This window comes from Dermacentor silvarum, chromosome 8 (genome assembly GCF_013339745.2).
Source record: "Dermacentor silvarum isolate Dsil-2018 chromosome 8, BIME_Dsil_1.4, whole genome shotgun sequence".
NCBI classification, from domain to species: domain Eukaryota; kingdom Metazoa; phylum Arthropoda; class Arachnida; order Ixodida; family Ixodidae; genus Dermacentor; species Dermacentor silvarum.
In genome coordinates this window covers 150,822,129-150,835,087 of record NC_051161.1, presented here as the reverse complement: position 1 = coordinate 150,835,087, position 12,959 = coordinate 150,822,129, and positions in this window count along the sequence as shown.

The following is a 12,959-nucleotide window of genomic DNA, read 5'->3' as shown; positions in this document are numbered from 1 at the left end:
GTCACCCCCGATATCACCGGTTGTCGTTGTGACCGACCTTAAGCACGAGTCGCGCGACAGGGATGACGATGGGGGGCTCGCACCCGGGGCAGGTTGTGTAGCTTGGTTTTTACAACCTGCTGAAGTTGATCGCGCAATACAGTGTCAGGGGTCACACGAAGGTCACCTTTCGGGCCCAGCGGGAGAATGGCCATACGAGGAAAGGCTGTGCGTAACTTCTCAGGAGAGTGAGGAAGCGGCGATCCCGACAAGCACTGACGCGAGATACACCGTGTTCATGTCAGGTATGGGCCCGCTGACGTGCCCGGGTGTGGAAGGGACCAGCTGCGCGTTTCGGCGTCACGGGTGGTCGCAATCGCATCCGCAGGGCAGGCTGCTGTCGAAAGACAACAGAGCGTCTTTCAAGCGATGTACGGCGGCAACAACAGTGGTCAGGGAGAGCTGCAGGCCACTAGAGTATTATGGCAGTCGCGGTACCTGGGATGTTCAGGGACCTGGGTTAAGGAGGGCAACGTACTGCGCACCGCAAGCTCACCCGCCGCGGGGAATAATTGTGCTGCTGTGCGCAGCTCGAGGCCCCACGTTTTTCGCTACTTTGCCAGCGCAGGTATTTGACCCCGGGGGCCAATAAACGGGTGTAGATTCTCTTGCCACTAGCAATATTTTAAGTACGCCTGTAAAGGACCGGCAATCTCGCCAGATTTCCCCAGATCAATTTATTGGGTTTAGCCAGATCTAGAGTGCCAGCTTAGGCATGTTATGGCTCGACCGGTATCAGGGGCGAGGGGTGAGACTGGAGCAACACCATTGGTTTTGAAGTGCAGGACAATTAATGGACACGGGAACATTAATTGTGTTACAGTGTGCGTTTTCTCTTGTTCTGATTGTGTCCTTTAACGTTGCCTACCCCACCGTGTCTTCATGTGGTACACGATGAGTTGCGCGCATTCACAAGGAATGTTTTGAGAGCTTCAGTGCTTGGTTGAGTAAGCGCTAGCGCTTACGCGTGTTGCTTTGCAGTGTATTTTTAAGCACCCGATTTTATTTTGTTTCCGCGGTATAGCGGAGGGTCTCAGTAGGCGCAGTGTTCCCCGAGGCAACTTTTCTTGCGTGTCGTATTTTGTTGCTTTGACCTCCCAGTTTAGGTTATCTGTATGCTTCATGCTATTTATAATGTGGGGAGTCCTGCTGCATCAGCGAAAAAGTTCATTTGTGTTTCGTGCTTGTTTTGCCTTTGGTTTATTTTTTGTTGCTTTTAACTGGGGGTGTTGTTTGTTCTTGCAAGAAGTAGCACGTGAACGTTACTGGTGCTGGCAGCGTGTACTTCCCCTAGCTGTGTTATTGCGTATGCACTATTTTGTCGGCTAAGATATTTTTTTTCTGGATTTTCATGTACTACATGACATGTCGCGCTTATGAAGTGTTCCGGAAGCGTTAGAATTCAGCTGTAATTTTTTTTTGTAAGCTAACTAGTGCAACAGGTAGTTTTTTTTTTTTTACACCCCAGGTGTAGCACCTGTCACATGGTTAGTTCGGAACGAAGGAGCTAGCTAGTTGCTATACTAGAATGTTTACGGCACTCTTGTTGTTTTCTTTTCTTTTGCTGCTGCATAATTGCTATGTTACATGCAGCCGGCTTTTTCTCGTTTCCGCTTCGGCAACACTGTGGGCAAGTTGTTGCCTTGTCTTGGGTGGGGGGTGTAAGCCTGCTGCTATAGAAGCGCTAGGTAGTCCTTTAATTGCTGCTCGGGGGGCTTAAGATCGTCGTTTTTGTTCAACCTGGTCTCGCCGAAAGAAACGGCTGCGAAGAAAGGGAAGAGAAACGGCTAACGGTGGGTTGCCGATGCTCCTTGCTCGACAGGCAATGCACAATCGGATAATTGGTCGGTGGCGGATGCCTGTCATGGTGACGGTGCCGAGATGAGCAGGCGCACGGCTCATGGCACTGCCAGGTTAAACCCTGCACGGGGAGGGGCGATTAGTGGCAGCAAGTCGTGACGCGTCAACGACCCTTGTCGGTTGTGGCGCACGGTTCCGAAATTCATTCGGAGACACGCTTTCAAGTGGTGTCAAACGTGACGGACGCGATTACAGTTGGCCAGATGTACTTGCGGACCGACTGGCTCTGAGCAAGCATTTACTGAACAGTGCCTAAAGTGTCGGTTGACAGCTTTCATTGACGTATGATTCGCAGCTACTACGCTATCGGTTTTTCTAATAAGTGCGAGCGGGGAAGGGGTCACACTAAAGGTCAATCACTTTGGCTGGCAGGTGCTGCTTGCTTATTAGGATGTTATTGAACCCATTGTGCTGGGCGCTGTGGCTTTGCGCTGGAGCACGCATGCTATGCATGTCACCCCCCCCCCCCCCTTTCTTGGAGCGTTGTTTTTATTTGTATGTCGTTTTGAGGGGCAGGGAGAAAGACACCGTAAAAGGTGATAGAGAAAGGGCGCTTGGAAGAAGCGCAATACTGGAAGTGCCGGCGAACAAGGTGATCCTTGCACAGGATTCGTGATTGGTGAGTCGGCGGACCACTCAAAGCCACTCGGTGGCGATTGGGTAGTAAATGCTTGGGGCGGGGCACCGAATTGTAGAAAACGTTGCCCCGTTGCCCCGTCCAAGCGTTCTGGACAAACTACGGTGCTATGCACCATCGGCTCTGCCGAAATAGGGTCGCCCTATGCGTACCAGTCCCATCTTGTATGCGTATTTGTATTTGTAAATTCTTGTAAATAATTGTAAATAGAAAGTGTTTTTTTCTCGTCATCGCTGTCTAATTCAATCACGGAAGAAGTACCCAGCGAACACGTCGCCGCTATCGTTAGCGGCAGCACATCCTCTACTTGCGTAGACCGGCTCTGGCGGTGCGTTTCGGACGCCCAAGTAGAGGAGGGGTACGAGAAGAACCTGCACTTTACTATGAGATTGTAATTTTCTACCTCCCTACTTGCCCGGCGGCCCTGGCTGCATAGCGCCTCTTCCTCTTCACAACCACTCTCTCTCGGCGCCTCCATCATGTGACGAAAGCCATGAGCGAGGGTATTGGTTTGGTCGCGTGAGCTTGTCGAGAACCGAGGGGTCACAGCGGAGCGCCAGAACAAGGAGACCAGCTCGGCAGCTTTTAGAACCGACTGGCGCGTGCGGTGCTTGCGCCGTTAGCACGCGCCGCCCAACTTTATTGTCGTCGTCATTCGCAGCCAGCCCCCTAAGCGCTGGCCAAGAGCGCCGACCTAAGCGTCCCCGCTTAGCAGCGTCGGTGGGCGCTACAGGGCCCCCCACCCAGACGGAATGGCGAAATGTACTCGTCGACGAGGCAGAGAAGGAGCTGTCGTAGTTGCAAGCATATCGACGGGTGCGCCGGCGACGTCCACGAGGAGCTCCTTGGGAGGCGTCTCGACGTAGGCCGGTTTGAGGCGGTCTAATGAAACGACCTCTTCGCGACCATTCAAAACGATGGTGGCGGACTTCTGCGTCTTGTGAAGGACACGGTACGGTCCGTCGTAGGGTGGTGTAAGAGGCGCCTTTACAGCGTCGCGTCTGAGGAACACGTGGGACGAAGACGCAAGGTCCGGGTGCACAAAGATGCTGTGGTCCGATGAGCGAGGCGGTACGGGGCGCAGTTGCTGAATGCAGTCCTGCAGGCGTTGGAGGTATTGTAGCGGCTGGGGCGAGGGGGTCGAAGGAACGAACAAGTCTCCAGGAAGCCGCAGGGGAGCGCCGTAGACGAGTTCGGCCGCTGAACAGCCAAGCTCACGACGAAGGACGGCACGTAAGCCGAGAAGCACCATAGGAAGGTGGTCGACCCAGTGGTTGCGATCAAGGCGCGCAGTGAGGGCAGCCTTGAGCTGGCGATGGAGCCGCTCAACCATGCCGTTGGCGCAGGGATGGTATGCAGTGGTACGGCAGTGCTTAGTGCCAAGCAGGCGGCTGAGCGAAGTGAACAGTGTGCAGTCAAATTGCCGGCCGCGATCAGTTGTCACAATAGTGGGGCAGCCGAAGCGGGAAACCCATGCTGAAACGAAGGCTTTGGCGACCGTTTCCGGATCTCACGGATCATAAACCTCTCGTGTATGTCTTCCGTACAAACTCTTCCAAGTACGTCGCACGTGAACTTCGTCAACTGGCTTATATATCGGAGTTCACAACGGATATCCGGCACGTCAAAGGCACCGACAACGAGGCAGCTGATGCACTTTCACGCATCACCTCCCTTGGCACTTTTACATCGACTGTGGATTGGGAAGGTCTAGCTCGTGCGCAGATGGCAGACCCTGAGTTGCAAGCGCTGCGTGACCATCCCCGTTCCCTCCGTTTACAACTCGTTCCTCACCCGTTTGTGCCTGGTTCCCTCTGGTGTGACATGTCAGCGGCGGCACCTCGACCCTTCGTTCCGGCTGCCTTCCGTCGTGCGGTGTTCCAATCACTTCATGACATCTGTCATCCCAGCATCCGAGCCACGCAGCGCCTCGTTACAGAGCGGTATGTCTGGCCAAGCATTAACACCGATGTTCGCCAGTGGGCACGCTCGTGCCTCGCATGCCAGACCACCAAAGTGACCCGCCACACGAAGACTCCCACGCAGTCGTTCTTGCCACCTGGCTGCCGCTTTGACCACGTCCATCTCGATTTGGTTGGACCACTTCCTCACTCTCACGACTGCCGCTACATTCTAACAATGATCGACCGCTTCACACGTTGGCCCGAAGCCGTGCCCATTCCGGACATCACGTCCGGGTCACCAATGTAGGAGGGAGGTGACGGCGGCTGTACGAGCCGTGCCGTCGTCCCTGGTCAGAAGGGCGATAGTCGCCGCCCCGTCGCTCGGCTCGCCGCCTATCGCCCTTCTGACCAGGGACGACGGCACGGCTCGTACAGCCGCCGTCACCTCCCTCCTACAAGCTCAACCTCCCTTTGCTGTTCTCTCTCGCGGCCTGCCCTTTCTATCTTTTCTATTTCACATCTTTCACGGCGGGAAGCGGCGCCGATTGCTCGGGCAAGTCGGTTCGCGCTTTTGTCAGGCCCCGGAAACTCGCGAGTTCACCAAATGGGCACAGAGGGTCAAAAAATTGCTGCTAACAAAACAAGCATAGTACATCCCCTCGAAAATATGCCTAAGTGAGTTCAGTAGCTCCCGCTAGAGGAGCCGTAATAAGCGCAATTTTAACCTACAAACTTTCTCCCGCGCTCATCGAAGCGTTTTTATTACATGACGAAGAGTACAAAATTATTATTCTTAATTTGAGATTGTACTATTGAGTACCAACTCTGTTTTGTTTTTGCCATTATAAACGCAAAATAACGTTCATCATCATCGATTTCCCACGGGACCTCTGGCCTGGATTTAAAATGTTTACCGGTATTTTTCGCATACATGGCAGGCACGGATTCATTGGTTCGTACACTTATGCTGGTTGCTTATTTTGTGCTTAAACCAGTTTATCGCGCTACGACACCTCGAGTTATTTAACTTGGGGTGAAGTGACGGGTTTGCGAGAAATGTAAGCCCGAGAGATAGGTTTCGGTCGTGAGCCATGCGGAACAAGTCTGCATCGAAACGGTAGCCGGATTCTGCTGCGACTGAGGACGGCAATACCGGTAATTAGTTTAACATCGCTGCTTCTTGAATAGTTATGTAATATTCGTCTGGTTAACTTACAGGCAGAGACAAGTTAACGAACTAGATCCTGCATTACATATGGGCAGTCAGGACCCTCTGTTGCTGTTTCCGAAATAATCTTTAGTTGCGAGGCCATCGTTATGCAAACACAATGACGAAAAAAAGACAGAAATCTTGGAACGTCCGTCACATTTTTCATCTCGTTGTATCCGTGGCCGTAGGCGACTTAGTAGCCTTATCAATATATATATTGTCACGCGCTAAGGCAAGCGCAAGCAACACTACCAGCAGCCAGACACGAAGAATGCCAGACACGAAGGGGACGGTTCTCCAGCTGGCGCGGAATCTTCGACTTCGTCGTCTTCTCCGTTCTTGCTGGGCACCCAATGATGATTGTTGGCTGGCTCAAAACACCAGGTGGCATTATTCCCCCTCCCAATGAAGCATCGACTCGATGCTCAAACAGAAGACGTACCTGGAAAGTACACAAATTAGGTAAGACGCACAAAAAAATGTAAACGTGCTACCCCAGATACGGACATGCACACTAGGCAAAATATGCGTTCTGTGGTCGGGAAAAAAATTCGCTTCGGAGTTCTTCGGAGGACGACGTGACTACAGCAAAAAGTTTGTTCAACAGTACACTATGTGAACATCACCGTGTAAAATACGGCTTGAGGCGGACGACATGTACAATCTCTGCACGGGGTAATCGGCGCTTGGACGATGGCAGGTCTCCGTCAGGAATCACTTCATAGTTCACGTCGCTGACACGCCTTAGTACTGTGTACGGTCCGAAGTACTTGCTCAGGAGTTTCTCGCTGAGGCCTCGCCGTCTAATGGGGGTCCAAACCCATACTTGGTCGCCGGGCTCATAGGTAACTTGTCGATGGTGGAGATTGTACCTTATTGCATCTGTAGACTGCTGCTGTCTTATGTGCACACGGGCCAGTTGACGTGCTTCCTCGGCGCGCTGAATGTACTCCTCGACGTCAGGAGCTAACTGGTCCAGCTCATCGATGTCGTCATACGGAATCATGGCGTCGAGCATAGTTTGGACATCTCGACCATAAACGAGACGAAACGGCGTGAATCGTGTAGTTTCCTGCGTGGCAGTGTTGTACGCAAACGTTACGTACGGCAGGATTTCCTCCCACGTTTTGTGTTGCACATCCACGTACATAGATATCATGTCTGCCAGTGTTTTGTTTAGTCTTTCTGTCAAGCCGTTAGTCTGAGGGTGGTATGCAGTGGCCTTTCGATGACTCGTGTAACTCAACTTGAAGATGTCGTCCAGGAGCTTCGCCGTAAATGCGGTCCCGCGGTCAGTGATGATGAATGACGGTGCGCCATGCCGAAGCACAATGTGATGCATAAAAAACTGGGCAACCTCAGATGCTGTCCCGCGTGGTAGTGCCTTCGTCTCAGCGTAACGCGTCAAGTAATCGGTTGCGACAATGATCCACTTATTGCCGGAGGAAGACAAGGGAAATGGGCCAAGAAGGTCCATTCCAACTTGATCAAACGGTGTACGCGGAGGGTCGATGGGTTGTTGAAGGCCTGCAGGCTTGAAGGGGGGTGACTTGCGGCGCTGGCATTCACGACATCCTTTCACGTAGCGTTTGACACAAGCAGTCAGTCTAGGCCGGTAGTACAGTTTTCGTACCCTGTCCAGAGTCCTTGAGTAGCCCAAGTGACCAGATGTCGGCTCGTCGTGGCAGGCTAATAGAATGTCGTCGCGAAGGGCTTGAGGCACTACTAGAAGATGTGGTTTGTCGCCGGCACCTGTGTTTCGTTTGTATAAGATGCCCTCTCGTAGGCAAAACGACGACAACCGTAGCGAAATCGAGCGAGGAATGGACGCGATGCCGCCTTCTAAGTGATCGATGATGGGCCTTAACTCAGTGTCCGATCGCTGTTTAGCGAGCAGATCCGGCCCGCTGAGGGCTCCCAGGAAGGCGCTCTCATCTTCCTCGTCAGTATTCTCAGATTCAACAGGTGCTGGTGATAGCGTGTCAGCATCTTCATGTTTTCTGCCTGACTTGTATACGATGGTGATGTTAAATTTCTGGAGTCGTAGACTCCAACGTGCTAATCGTCCAGAAGGGTCTCGAAGGTTGGCCAACCAGCATAAAGCATGATGATCGGTCACAACTTTAAATGGCCGCCCGTAGAGATACGGCCTAAACTTTGTAGTAGCCCAAATGACCGCGAGGCACTCCTTCTCTGTGGTGGAATAATTGGACTCGGCGCGTGACATAGTGCGGCTCGCGTAGGCTATAACTCGTTCAGTCCCGTCTTGCCTTTGCACCAGGATAGCTCCGAGACCGATATTGCTGGCGTCAGTGCGTACTTCTGTGTCGGCGTCCTCATCGAAATGACCAAGCACGGGAGGTGAAGACAATCGACGTTGTAGCTCGGCAAAGGCGGTCTGTTGTTCATCAGTCCAGAGGTATGGCACGTCGTCACGCGTAAGACGAAATAGCGGCTCTGCAATCTTCGAAAAATTTGCAATAAAGCGCCGATAATATGCGCACAAGCCCAAAAATCGTCTGACACTTTTCTTGTCTGTTGGAGCTGGAAAAGCAGCTACGGCAGCAGTCTTCTCGGGATCGGGCCGAACACCTGCCGCGCACACGACGTGTCCGAGAAACTTCAGTTCCTCGTAACCAAAATGGCATTTCTCTGGCTTGAGGGTAAGGTCAGCCGATCGAATGGCTTCGAGTACATTCCGAAGGCGTCGAAGGTGCTCGTCAAAAGATTCCGAAAAGACAACGACATCATCGAGATAGACGAGGCAGCTTTTCCATTTGAGGTCAGCGAGAACGGTATCTATCATTCGCTGGAATGTGGCTGGAGCGGAACAGAGGCCGAAAGGAAGTACTTGAAATTCGTAAAGGCCGTCCGGAGTAACAAAGGCAGTTTTCTCGCGGTCCCGCTCATCTACTTCAATTTGCCAGTAGCCACTTTTCAGATCGATAGAGGAGAAATACTTCGCGCGCCTCAGCCTGTCCAGAGAATCGTCGACACGAGGCAACGGGTATACGTCTTTCTTTGTGACGTTGTTTAGCTTCCGGTAGTGCCCCAACCAGTTTGTCACGCGCTAAGGCAAGCGCAATCAACACTACCAGCAGCCAGACACAAAGAATGCCAGACAAGAAGGGGACGGTTCTCCAGCTGGCGCGGAATCTTCGACTTCGTCGTCTTCTCCGTTCTTGCTGGGCACCGAATGATGATTGTTGGCTGGCTCAAAACACCAGGTGGCAATATATATATATATATTTCGATTCCGCCGGCAACTTATTTCGTCGACATAACCGGATAACCCTTTGGTAAATTGAAGTGAAAGTACTGAATTTAATGTATTAAACAGTTGCACACATGATCATTTACCCATATTTCGTACTTGTTTGTTCCAAGTGTTCTGGCTGCTCCATTTGATTTACCTTGGGGCATTTCTTTTTGCAGTAACGAAGGGGTGCATCACGTTCAGAAAAAGAATGCAGCAGTTCTAATAGCTTCATGTTTGTCTTGCATTCTTTTGTAAAACAAACCAGCAGCGTGATAACTTCTGGTGTATAAATGAGCGCACAAATGCTCTCATTTGTGATCCTAATAATACTTAAGCTGTGACACGCTTTCAAGTTAGGCTGGTAGCAATATTCATTTAATTAACAGGTTGCATAAGCACCCTAGAACAAAGTGTACATTTCCATGTGTTCTGCACTCTAAAACCATTACAATATAGATGTCACACCTTCTTGCACTTCATATTGCAAAATTGTGCTTTTTCAATTTCTGATGCAATCAACATTTCTATTCCAGGCATGCATTAAAGAGGATGGCACCAGTGTAAAGCAACACACTCCCTACACCAAAGACAAGCTACTTCCTGCTATAACAAGGACGTTGTGGGGACTTTGGCTGTTACTACAAGGTAAACAACGCCATGTTCAGAAATAAACATGCTTGATATATACTGTATTGGCTCACTAGTCTTGATACATGTCACTTGTTTGTAGCAGATGATATGAATGTTTTTCCACATTTACGGTTCAGCATAATTGGTTCAAACATAAAAGAAAACACTACATGAGTTTGGCTAATCTGTGCTGTATCTCATGTGTTACTGTTCTGCCCCAACAGAATCTGCACCAAGCACAGCATGGTCCTCATCACAGGAGCCCCCATCTACCCTGACAGGTAGGGGCTGGAGCCGAGTTTACAAGGATTTTACACCACAAACAAAGAAGCGGATCCAGAAGTATTTGGATTAGATATCAAGTCTACGGAGGACTGTGTCAAGACTGAAAAGAGCCTCAGCCACCATTCCACCAGCACGGATATTGGCCAAGTCATCCAGGTAGCCCAACAAAGACTTTCTAGAAATTATTCATGTTGAGATGCATCTGCAACCATTGAACAAGCACGGACGACGCTTGCCAAATGAGTTCCATCAGTTTGCCCTTCATTAATCAGCTTCCTGGTCATGTGAAATTCCATTTGTGCCGAGTATACATTTTTTTATAAATGCAAGCTTTTTCATACCCCACTCTTGCTAGGTATAATAATTCTTCCTCATCCAAACATGAAGGTCAACCGATTCTGTGCTCATACTTAATACCATTCACTGTCTAGTAGCATACCATATCTGTAGCAATATTTCTTCGTGTATGTTGCCATGTGCAATTCCTCTCAAGATCGGCATGCGTCTTGCATTAACCGTTGCACCATGTGCTAGGTAGCATTTGACCTTTCGTAATGTTTTTGGCCTTCAGTGCTTGCAGACCCAAGTGGTTTCTTTCATGAACACAAGCTTTCTGATTGCCATATTTAATTCCTAGTCTCATTCAGCATTGCTCTTCTTGCTCGATAGCCTGGGTGTAGCCCTGCTTGTCTAGCCTTGCCTGGATGTAGCCTTGCCTTGTTCAATAACCTTCAGTGTACCTTGTGCTACACTGAAGTGATTGATTACAGAGTCTGGTTTCGCTGCTGTCCCGCTTGGTCGTGGTAACGCAATTATGCAGTCTCTCGAGGTAAGCACCTGCTCCTGCAGTCCGCACAGCAACATAGACTCCCAATTTACATGCACCGTGATTCGTGCTGCCCTTCTGTCCTTTCCTGTTGTAGTCATGTGCAAATTTTGCTTGTGGCCTTCGTCAGCTGCAATTTGCCATGAACATAGACCAACATGCGTGCTTACATGATCTGAGGTGTATGAAGTTGATAGCCACCTAGGTGGAATGGCCCGCAAAAGTAGCTGCCGAAGGTGATGCCCACGAGACCGACTTGTCCATACTGAGACAAATTGGGGCACCAACTGTGAGCCATACATTAGCGGCCCTCGAAAGAAAAGAAACGTGCAGGCTGGTAGGAGTCAATGCTAAAATGCTGGGTAGTCCATGTTGCTGTGTTGACTGGGGCAGTAGACGCCTGCATCACCTGATTGCTTCGCAATGCAAGTTGCTAATATTCAAGGGTGACTGTCGGTCCAAACAGGTGGGACACGCCACCCAATCTGTTTGCGCTGCTTGTTGTCGCTCATTACCAGACCACCATGTGTGTTGGAGGCAAGCACTATGCCTGTAGTCAGACAGTTGAATGTGCCGTAAGCGACCCATGTACGTGAATGCTCAGTGTTGCCATATGAATCTTCACCAATGTATAATGTATTGTGTGGACCTTATGCGGTCATTGATTGCAGAGTCTCATTTCACTGTTATCTGACTTGGTTATGGTTGCCGTGTGATGGCCTTGCTCATTCAAGGGACATAGGCGTGGGTCATGCGAGCTCGAGGGCGCGTGTGGCCGGCAATGTGGCAGGCCTCAACGATATTTCATGGAACGAATGAACATTTCCGGTTATGCTCACTCGGACGTAATCTGTGCAAGTCATTGTCAGAAATCTGGTCGCCAGGATTAAAGCAAAAATTTTACACCGTTCCCGGCAAATTTGCTCTAAATCAATACGCTCGGGGCAGTGGCGTATCAGGTGGGGGTGGGTGACCGGGCTTCCGCCCCCCCCCCTCTCCAAATTTGTCCTTTATTTTACGGCCTGCGCCCTGCTCCCTTTTGTGCCTGGCACGTCACCTATTAACAAAGGCGCGTATCCTTCGAACGTGCGGCTATTATTGGTATTCGTGTCTCAACGCTTCTGCGACGCCTGGAAGCTTAAAAAACGAAGCACCGCAGTCAGGACGATCGCGGTGCTTTAGCTCCCTCACTCCCGAAAAAAATATCCGGGCTACGCGCCTGTCTCAAATTACGTCGTGAACATTCTGAGTGCGGTTACCGCAGAAGTTTTTCATTCGTTGCGTAGAACATCGTTCAAGTTGACAAGTGACCTCGCATGGCCGCGCGTCCTTGTGTCGACGCTGCCATTCAACATGTCCCCAAAAGGAGGCCTTATCACGTGTTCTGAAAACCTATGACGCGCGGCGCATATATGTTCCTGCCTGCACGTTGCATCACGAACTGGTACATGTGAAGGACACGGTGTATAATTGTTTTTCGGCGCAAACTGCTACTACGTTTAAATCAACAAAAGATGCAATTTCGAAAAAGGGCTTGCAGCATGTGTATGATTTGGAAACGAAAAATGTCGCTTGCGACGTAGTTGCGGAGGACGTGGCAGCCTCCAACCATGGCACTGGCCTTCTTGGACAAGGCTGTCGTTATTGCCAAGAATCCGGATTTCACGGTAGTATCTCGGGGGCTTGCTACCGAGGCTACAGATAAGGCCGAATCGCAGCGTTGACATTATTACATCTGCATACGGAAGATACCTAGGTCGGATTTCTAACAGTTACTGTTTGCAAACAAGGCGGCGGTATAAGTGAGTGGGAACTTTTCAGTCATGTGAAGTAAAATCTTTTTATAGCGGAGTTGAAGGGGGAGCCAAAATTACGTCATTATATTCATTACTGCATTTCACTGCAATATATGCGCAATGTCAATGGCACAAATTTCAACTTGTATAGAAGAAGACGGCTGTTCGGCCGTCTTTGAATGATGTAACGAACGTTTTTGAATGATGTAACTGACTTTATTTGTAAGTGACGTCATGTGGCTATATTGTAAACCCACCCCTTATGTAATACCCCCTAGAGGGGTCTTTAAGGAAATAAAGTGAAGTGAAGAACCACTACATGGCCACGTGCTCGCGGAACTTCTAATAAAACAGCAAGACAAACTTCGGCGTCCTTAACACACCACTTCTTAGCATTTGACACGATTGCCTTTACGATAGCTGCCTTCTGTTTCAATGTGATGATCTTTCGTTGCCCCTTTTAGTTGGGTCGTATCTAGCATCGCGAAACCGGCGAAACGGCGACGCGGTTGA